The 8758-nt window shown below is 48.2% G+C and overlaps 1 protein-coding gene across 1 annotated transcript in view; it reads left to right on the top strand.

Moving 5' to 3' along the window:
- Window positions 1–6755, top strand: part of RUNDC3A (RUN domain containing 3A) — a 57298-nt gene extending 50543 nt beyond the window's left edge. The window contains exons 14-15 of the transcript XR_007771482.1: window positions 2899–3043; window positions 6495–6755. The gene's annotated coding sequence lies outside the window, so the exon portion shown is untranslated. The remainder of the gene's footprint in view (window positions 1–2898; window positions 3044–6494) is intronic.
- The last annotated feature ends 2003 nt before the right edge of the window (window positions 6756–8758 follow it).

Genomic DNA, 8758 nt, shown 5'->3' with positions numbered 1-8758 from the left:
TGGAAACCATTTAAAACCAGGGTTTGTGGTAGCATCCCTAGTTCCAGCACCTATGACACACCCTGCTGAGTGTGCCCTGCTGGGGTGGATGGGGTTGTCAGGGAGGGGTAGTACCTCTGATAGGGGAGCAGTCGTACTCCTAGGAGTAGCTCATCCACTTTGGTCCCCACTTGACACCAAGCTCTCACCTGTGGCTCCAAGTAGCTGTCAGCATGCGACAGCAGCCACACCCCGGAAACCTCGACTGACGGGCTAAACCAGGTGAGGGTAGCGGATGAGTCTGAGACCCTCGGTGAGTTAGGGCCTGTCTACCCATTGCACGCGAAGGCTGGATCTGGCTGACTGAGGAAACCTGGTTCAACGGTCAGGAGGGCAGGGACAGCAAGCGTTGTGGAACGCTCAAGAACACGACAAGACACGTAGGCGTCCTGGTCATCCACTGCGCCCTGCCCTGTCTCCAGCCATCTTGACTCTTGTCCTGCCACTGGATACAGATAGGAACTGGGAAGAGAGAGTGAGGTTGACGTCGCGCAACTCTCCCTCACTTTAATCGAATTCACGCGCAAGTCTCGACATCATTTCATATCACATCATATCAAGTCCTGTGACGATGGGTGAGCGACGAAGCAGCAGGTGTGGATACACTGGGAGCTGTAGCCGTGGACCTGCACACAGGCAGCTCAGGTATAAAGGTCGTTCCTCACTGACCGAAGCAGCAGTGGAGCTTGGCGTCTTCTTGAGTGATTGAGCAGCCCTATTCAGGATTGCACTGCTCACCTCCGTAGAATGAAGAGGGGGCTAGAAAAGGTGCCCTAAACATTGCCTGCTTCACCTTACCCTGGCCAGCATACCGCGGCTGGTGGGGATCCCATAAAAGCGGTCGAACAAAAACAAAACTTAGAGTGACACCGATCACCATTGGCACATGGAATGTGCGCACGTTACTGGACAACATCACAGCAGACAGACCGGAGAGAAGAACAGCACTTGTCGCCAGAGAGCTCGCACGCTACAACATTGATATTGCAGCCCTTAGCGAAACTCGCCTTGCTAATGAAGGACAGCTGTTCAAGTCAGACAGAGGCTATACATTCTTCTGGAGTGGCCGCAGCAGTGATGAGCGTCACAAATCTGGAGTTGGCTTCGCCATCAAGAATCATCTTGTTCGGAAACTTGCCAGTTCCCCCAAGGGTATGAATGACCGACTCATGACAATGCAGCTTCCGCTTCGGAAAGGAAAACAAGCTACTTTGATCAGCGCATACGCTCCCACAATGACCAACTCAAAGGATGTGAAGAATACATTCTGCGAAGAACTAGATGCTCTGCTGTCATCAGTGCACCGCACAGACAATCTGATCTTACTTGGCGATTTTAACGCAAGAGTCGGATGCGATGCCACAGCCTGGGAAGGAGTCATCGGGAAAAATGGAGTGGGAAAGTGTAACAGCAATAGCCTGTTACTGCTGAAAACTTGTGCAGCACATGACCTTCTGATCACCAATATGGTCTTCCGCCTCCCTACCCGTAACAGGACTTCGTGGATGCATCCCCGTTCCAAGCACTGGCATCTGATCGACTATTTCATCATCAGGAGAAGGGACAGACAAGGTGTCAGGGTTACAAAAGCTATGTGCGGCGCTGACTGCTGGATGGATCACAGGCTCATAGTATCCAAAATGAAGCTCCGTATCATGCCGAAGAGACGACCACAAGGCTGTAGGGCTCTCAAAAGGATCAATGTGTCAAAGCTGAAGAACAGCCGCATGGCTGAAAATCTAGCGGAAGACCTAGAGAATGAGCTTGCTGATCTTCGTATTGAGGATGACGCTGAGAAAGACTGGGAGCGATTCCGCAACACTGTCCATACAGCTGCATCGAAGGGATTGGGGCCCTCCACACACAGGCGGCAAGACTGGTTTGACGAAAATGATGCAGAAATCCAGGCCTTACTTACTGAGAAGCACCGCCTGCATCGTGCATATCAGAACGACCCATCCTCAGCGGCAAAGAAGACCGCCTTTATCAACGCTCGCAGAGCAGTACAGAACCGACCACGCAAAATGCGGGACTTGTGACTGAGCACCAAAGCAGATGAAATACAGGCGTATGCGGACAGGAACGACTACAGGCAGTTCTATGAAGCCCTCAACACACTCTGTGGTCCACAGTCTTCTGGGAGCTTTCCCTTCCTGAACTCTGATGGCACTGTGCTCCTTGCAGAGAAGACGCAGATTCTCCAGAGATGGGCTGAACATTTTGAAGCAGTTCTCAACTGCCCCTCAGTCATCAATGATGAGGCGAGTGACAAGATGCCCCAGGTTGCAGTCAATGACTCCATGGGTGCTTCACCAGAAGAGGACGAAGTGAAGAAAGCTATCAACCAGCTGTCAAGTGGCAAAGCCCCAGGGTCAGATGCCATACCAGTAGAGGTGTACAAAGTCGGTGGACCCGTGCTGCTACGGAAACTCACTGAGCTGTTTCAGTCCTTCTGGAAGCAGGGATCCATTCCACAGGAATTTAGAGACGCGTCCATCGTGCACCTCTATAAGAGGAAGGGCAATCACCAGGTATGCGACAATCACCGTGGCCCATGGTCTTTGGTCCCAAGCAGTGGCTCTCTGGCTTCAGCCTCAAGCCCCAACAAGTCTAAAGCCTGCACCGGCAACCCCATTAAAACAAGGTCACAACCCACTTTGGGGTCCTCACCCACCGTTTGAGAACTTCTGCACTAGATCATACTTCTGGCCTCTCTTAAGTGACTGGGAGGCCCTTGGAACGATTGTAATTGTTTAAATTATTTGTACTGGAAAACAGCATATTAAGACATGAATTTGGATGTTGTGTGTATACTTGTTTTATTGTTTATATTTTGATTAATGGGAATTGTCTCTTCAGAGCAGGGTGCAGCATTCGCTTGTTTGAAGGATACTTGAAAACAACACATGGAGGAGATTGCCAGTGTGTCCAGAGAGGGGAAGACCCTGCTGATGTGCGCTCTCAAGTGCTCAGAACTTGATTGAATAAATTGAAAGTTGAGAAGGTAAGACTCATTCCTGAAGGAGTAACAATAGCACTTACAGAGGGTCTACACATCTCAGGGCTTTACTAATGAGCTACAGAGCATATTCGTTCTTTTTCTCATAGTTGAAGCTGTCGACGTCGGTTAGATCCAGGTGTCTAACACTTTCCATTATAGCCTCCCACCTTAGCTTTCTTCCTACCTCCAAGAGAGAGTCCTCTAGTTGTTAGAACCCTGGAAGGGCCGTGTCTAATGGTTGCAGCAGCTGAGTGGGAATGGAAGCCCTTCCTGGAGGTGCTGGTCTCAGCTCTGGATTGTAGGTTTGCCTGACTGGGCAAGTTATTGTTGGGGAATAAGTCAGTGCATAATAAGCTAGACTTTTGTTGTGCTAGGGCTGTGGAACAGACCCTCCCCTTCTCCTGAAGGCCAGCAGATGGGTGTTATCCCCATTCATGGTGCGGAAGGGAGATTAGGAATCTGCTGCTAACAAGCATGTTTCTCGGAGCTGAAAAGCAGGCGTTGGCAGCCAGCTGAGGCTTTTTAAAAACAAACAGCAGAGCATGCTGGGAAAGCAGAGGCATCTGGTGCCCTTAAAATACAGACTGCATGGGTAGAGTAGATGAATATGAGATTGGGAGGAATAAATAGAGTAGTGAGGTGAACAAGGAAATTAAGGCTGGAAGATGTTCACTGTTTTGATATGTTAGTTGCTGTATTGGGGATGGTCCTTAGATGCATGTTGCTTTTCGTTTGGCGTCCCGGAGTGCATGTTAGTTATGTTTATATCTCACAGGCTGACACATTCCTTGCTTTGAAGGAAAATCTCTTTAGCCTTTCTTCTCCTGAGGTCTACTGCTTCCATAGATGTGCAGCTCAGATCATGCCCCAGTGTGGCCTACAAACAAAATCAGGAGGGGAGTGGAAATCAGGACTCCTGGGTTCCTTTCCTGGTTCTGGGAGCAGAGTGTGATCTGCTGATTAGACTGAGGAAAAACTGAAGCCCTGAGAAATGTTGCCCATGCAGTGTTGGCAACTGTTTGGTCTTGTTGATCTTGACTGTGAGTATAAACCCAATCCAAGGGGACATCCTTGAAACCCCTTCCTACTCTGGGCATGGAGCTCCTGTAAGAACCTCTTCAATCTGCCTATAGGCTCATCTTTGTTTGCCTAGGTAGGGACCTATAGCCTCCTTTAAGCACAAGGGCTTTAGAGCCATTCTTTCTCCAGAGACACCTTCTTTCCAAGGGTTCAGCATTTCCCACTCCAGTCAGAGAATTCTGGGAGTGTGGTTAGGCTGATAGAAACTGACTCATTCTGGTCAATGGTCTGGTCTGGTCTAGAGATATGTGGACCAGGGGCCTATTCCCTTCTCTCTGTAGTACCTCCTGCATGTGTGCGGGTAATTGTTGGGAAAGTTCCTGCAGCAGCTGCCTGCATTGTCCTGGTGCTTGGAGGGAGGGGGAGGGAGGGAGAGAGAGAGAATGTGTGTGTGTGTCTGACTTATAGAAAGTGCTTTGTTGAGGCCGTTGCTCCGATTGGATAAGCAGATTGTACCTGCCATTGGTAAGTTTGAGGGGATCAGCAAATTCCAGAGGTTTGGAGCTCTCTTTGAACTGGAGGGCCTGGAAAGGGGATAGCTTGTGCGCCCTGGAAGTCTGATGTGTTGTGGCTGGCTGGGGTTGGAGGTGAGCTCTGCAAAAGCCCCAAATCCTAGCTTCCCGGTGGAGTCAGGTAGGTGGTGACTGGCAGGTTCATAGAGAGTGGGAAGTGGAAATGTTCACTGGTTCTTCAGCCTCATGCTGCTGTTTTTGGTCTTGGGTCTAGGCCTGGGACCCAGTGTGCTCCAGACAGTCCTGTTGAGCGATGCAGTCACACTCACTCCATCCTCTGAGTGGTGCCCAGGCAATCTCAGGACCCACTTCTATCCATGGAGCAAGATGTCTTTGTGGTGTGTCCTCCTGAGATGCTCCTCCCAGCTGCCTGAGCTGGCCAGAGTCCTCTGTGAACTACGTCCTTCATCTCCTGTTTCTCAAACCTAGTTAGCATCACATGGGACTGAGTGGGGTGGAAAGTGGCTTGGTCACACATGGGTGGGGAATGGAGGACTATATGCCCCTATCTTCTGCTAAGGGTCTGTGATTGCTGTGTCCAGCCAATGTACCTTCTCCTAATTTGGGGGGAGTCCTTTCTAATGGGGGGTAGAGAGGGAAGGCCACTCTTTGTGATCCATTCAGTCCTTGGTGTGTCAGCTGACGCTGCAAGTGAGGGGTAGCTAATGCCAATTGTCAGTCTGCAGGTGTGGGATCACTACCTCTGGGATGTGGAGTGAGATAGCATCAGATGAGAACATGACTCTTCCCAAGGTCACATTTGGCACTGGTGTTTAGAGGTGAAAGGTCCTGTATCCTATTCCTTGACCTAGCTGGGCCCCTGGAGTCTTGGTATTGCAGCCCCAGCTGGAACTCAGCTGTGTGTTTGTCCCCATCTAGAGAAGGGGCTGAACAGACTGTCAGGGCTGTTTCCCCTCCAATCTCAGAAGGAAAATCAAACAGAATGAACCTCTATGATTAGTTCTGAATTTGAAATCTTAAGGTGCAGGTCTCAGATCCGCCCCCCTCCCCAAAAACACTTCTACTTCTTGTGACACACAGCCTAGCGAGAGCAGGAAGACACCCCATGTTGGAGATGGCTTATTCTGTGCTCTGTGTTCCATAGTCAGAAAGTGTAGCATGAGACTTGGCCATGTCACCCCTTGTCAACAACTAAACCTCCCAGGACTCCTAGAGAGGGGTCTGTGACTCCAGGCTGTCCAACCTACCTTAAGCCTTGATAACTGGTAACGTTCTCCCTTGTCCTCACCTCCTCCTTTCTCTTCCTGTTAGATGCTACATTTTCCAGCACACACTACCTGCACCCCAATGTTCTCTTTAACAGATGCTATATATTATTACCTGCTGTCTTGCCACTTAATACTTTTTACAACACATTTTAGGACACCATTTGTACGTAACATAAAGATCCATTGTGCTATAGCCGTTCACCAGGTGTGGGCATTGTAGCTCTGAGTGTACACAAAGCAAGTGCTCTAGAACTAGTGAGGTGAACTAATCTCCAGCGTCACTCCATTAGTATAGCTTCAGTGGAGTCCGGGACAAATTTGGCACAGTGTAACTCTGAAGGGGCAAATGGTGCGCCTGTTTCTGTAGAAAGTGAAGGGCTGGTTTGATATCCAATTCAGAGTTGCATTATTTAGGGATGACAGCAGATGGTGCTCAAAACCGTTTTAAAATCAGGCTTGATGTACAGACTCTTCTAACAGCTTCTTCACTGCAAAATCTACCCCTTGGTAGTACTGGGTTATGAACTTGCTTGGTTTATTTAAGAGCCGGATTTAACTCCTCTCCCTAGGACTTGTGTACACTTGGTAAATAAAGAAAATACACTAAGACAATACCTGTCTTCCTACCATTAGTTTCCACTGCAAGCAGGAAACTGACCTCCAAGACACCACAAATCTGCTACCACTTGGCCAAGAGACAACAGGAAACCAGAGGATTCGTCAGGTTGGTATTGGAGGAACCTGTTACAAGGTAAGCATGATCAGTGTGCAGATTTGTTTCTTTGTAATGAATCTCATTTTGGTAAGAGGTGCTCGCCTATTTGAATCCTGGAGAATGAAGTCCTGTGTCTAACCACAAAACAGGTAACTCCATGCAGGCTTTCACCATAGTGCCCTATGACCTGGAGAGACGACATCTCTAGGGATGAGAAGGCCCTGTCGGTCACTGGCCTCCCTGTGGAGGCTGTCAACAAAGGGGATAACTCATGCCAGCTGTGATGGCCAGTTTCCAAACCCAAAAAACACCACCAGAAATTAGACTGAGATGCCACAAACTTGCTTCGTATAGGCCATTGAACAGCAGTGAGAATAACTGTCAGATGCTACCAAGTTGAGTAAACGGAAATCAGTGGGGTTGTGCGTACTATCCAAACTCATGATATGCTTACTTTGCCCTTCTGTAACACCTTCACTAAGAGGGTGTTTTTTGGTACTGGTTGTTTTTTTGCATTCTTCAATTGAATAACTCTCACAGCACCTGTGTGTGGCAGGAAGCTATTACTCCCATTACATACATGGGGAAACTGAGGCACAGAGGCCTATGGACTTGCCCAAGCTCTCCCTGTGATGGCCTAGCCTGGAAACTCGTAAACCCCAACCCTGTCATGTAACCACTAGAGACTGCTTCCTCTAGGTATACAAGTGCTAGATGCATTGAAGAGCACTGTGCAACAAATGACTTAGAAATGCAATGTTTATTTTAATAAGAGCCACACTGGCCCTTCTAGCTTCTGTTATCAACTGGCAGGCTTAATATCATCTTTACAGTGCCCCGTGCACTCCCCTCTCCTTTTTTTTAAGGTAGTATTTTGTTAAAAGTAAGGTCTTGTCTCAGTTCAAGAAACATACAAGACAGAGTGCAAAGGCATGACCTGGCTTTTGGTGAACAACAGGTTAACTCCAACTCATCTGCTGTCCTCTCCTTATACAGGTGCTCAGAAACAAAGAGCAATACATTGGCATTTCTTGTTATCCTTCTCCCTTGAGGAAAAGACCTTGCTGATGCTCTTGTTTTCTGCTGAGTCATCCTGCCTGCTCACATCCTGTAGTGTTGAAAGGGAGCCAGGCTTTACCCCTTGATTTCCCATTAGCTTCAGTGGGGTTTCTAGAGATATAATGCAGATTTGTCTCTTTGTTCCATTTGCCTTCCTCTGAAAATGAAATGTAAATTGATTCTGTGAGTTCAAGATAGCTGTGTTTGGGCTACAAATGCAGTATCCCCAGTTCCAAGCTGATGGAAATAAAGGCTGCTAAATTCGAAATCCCCCTATGGAAGTATTGTGCATTAAGCTTGACACCTCAACTGCTGGAAGAGGGCCTCACCCGCCCTGATTGAACTAACCTTGTTATCTCCAGACTGATTCTTGCCTGCATATTTATACCCGCCTCTGGAAATTTCCATTACATGCGTCTGACGAAGTGGGTATTTACCTACGAAAGCTTATGCTCCAATGCATCTGTTAGTCTTTAAGGTGCCACAGGACTCTCTGTTGATTTTTACAGATCCAGACTAACATGGCTACTGCTCTGATACTTGAGACCTGGTATAGTTCATACAATGTGAAATCCAACCTGGTTTTGCCCTGCTCAGAGCAGGTCTAGGTAGCACAGGGGTGAACGCTAGTAGCATTCCAACCATTGCTAGTGGTAGCACAATAGTGGGAGGCTTGGTGCAGATTGTCAATGGGGTCATGGGGCTAGACTCTTGAAAGTGTGCAGCTCCCACTCTGAAACTTATGACCAGATTTCAAAGCACAACATGCTGAACGCTTATGAAAATCTGGCCTGTACATTGTCTTTGACAGCATATGCACATTACTCGGGTGCATCCTTTTTAAATAAGTTACATGCAGATCGTCTGCTATCCCCTGTTAAGGAAAGGATTCTGGCAGGGAGTGAAAAGGGGCAGTCGCAGATGGAAGTATTTCAGAAACCTCTATCTTTCTTTCCTTTGCTAAAAACTGTTGAAAGAGGTTATTCGCATGGTGGCTGACATGAGGCCTCTTTAGACAAGCCGCAAGTGACTCTACCAGAGTTGCAGTGGTTTAACATAATTTAAACTGTTGAAAAATGTAGGTTGGATGGACCCCTCCTAGACCTAGTCTGTGCTAGAAAGA

Source organism: Gopherus flavomarginatus, chromosome 25 (genome assembly GCF_025201925.1).
Source record: "Gopherus flavomarginatus isolate rGopFla2 chromosome 25, rGopFla2.mat.asm, whole genome shotgun sequence".
NCBI lineage: Eukaryota > Metazoa > Chordata > Testudines > Testudinidae > Gopherus > Gopherus flavomarginatus.
This window is presented reverse-complemented; position numbering and strand designations above follow the sequence as displayed.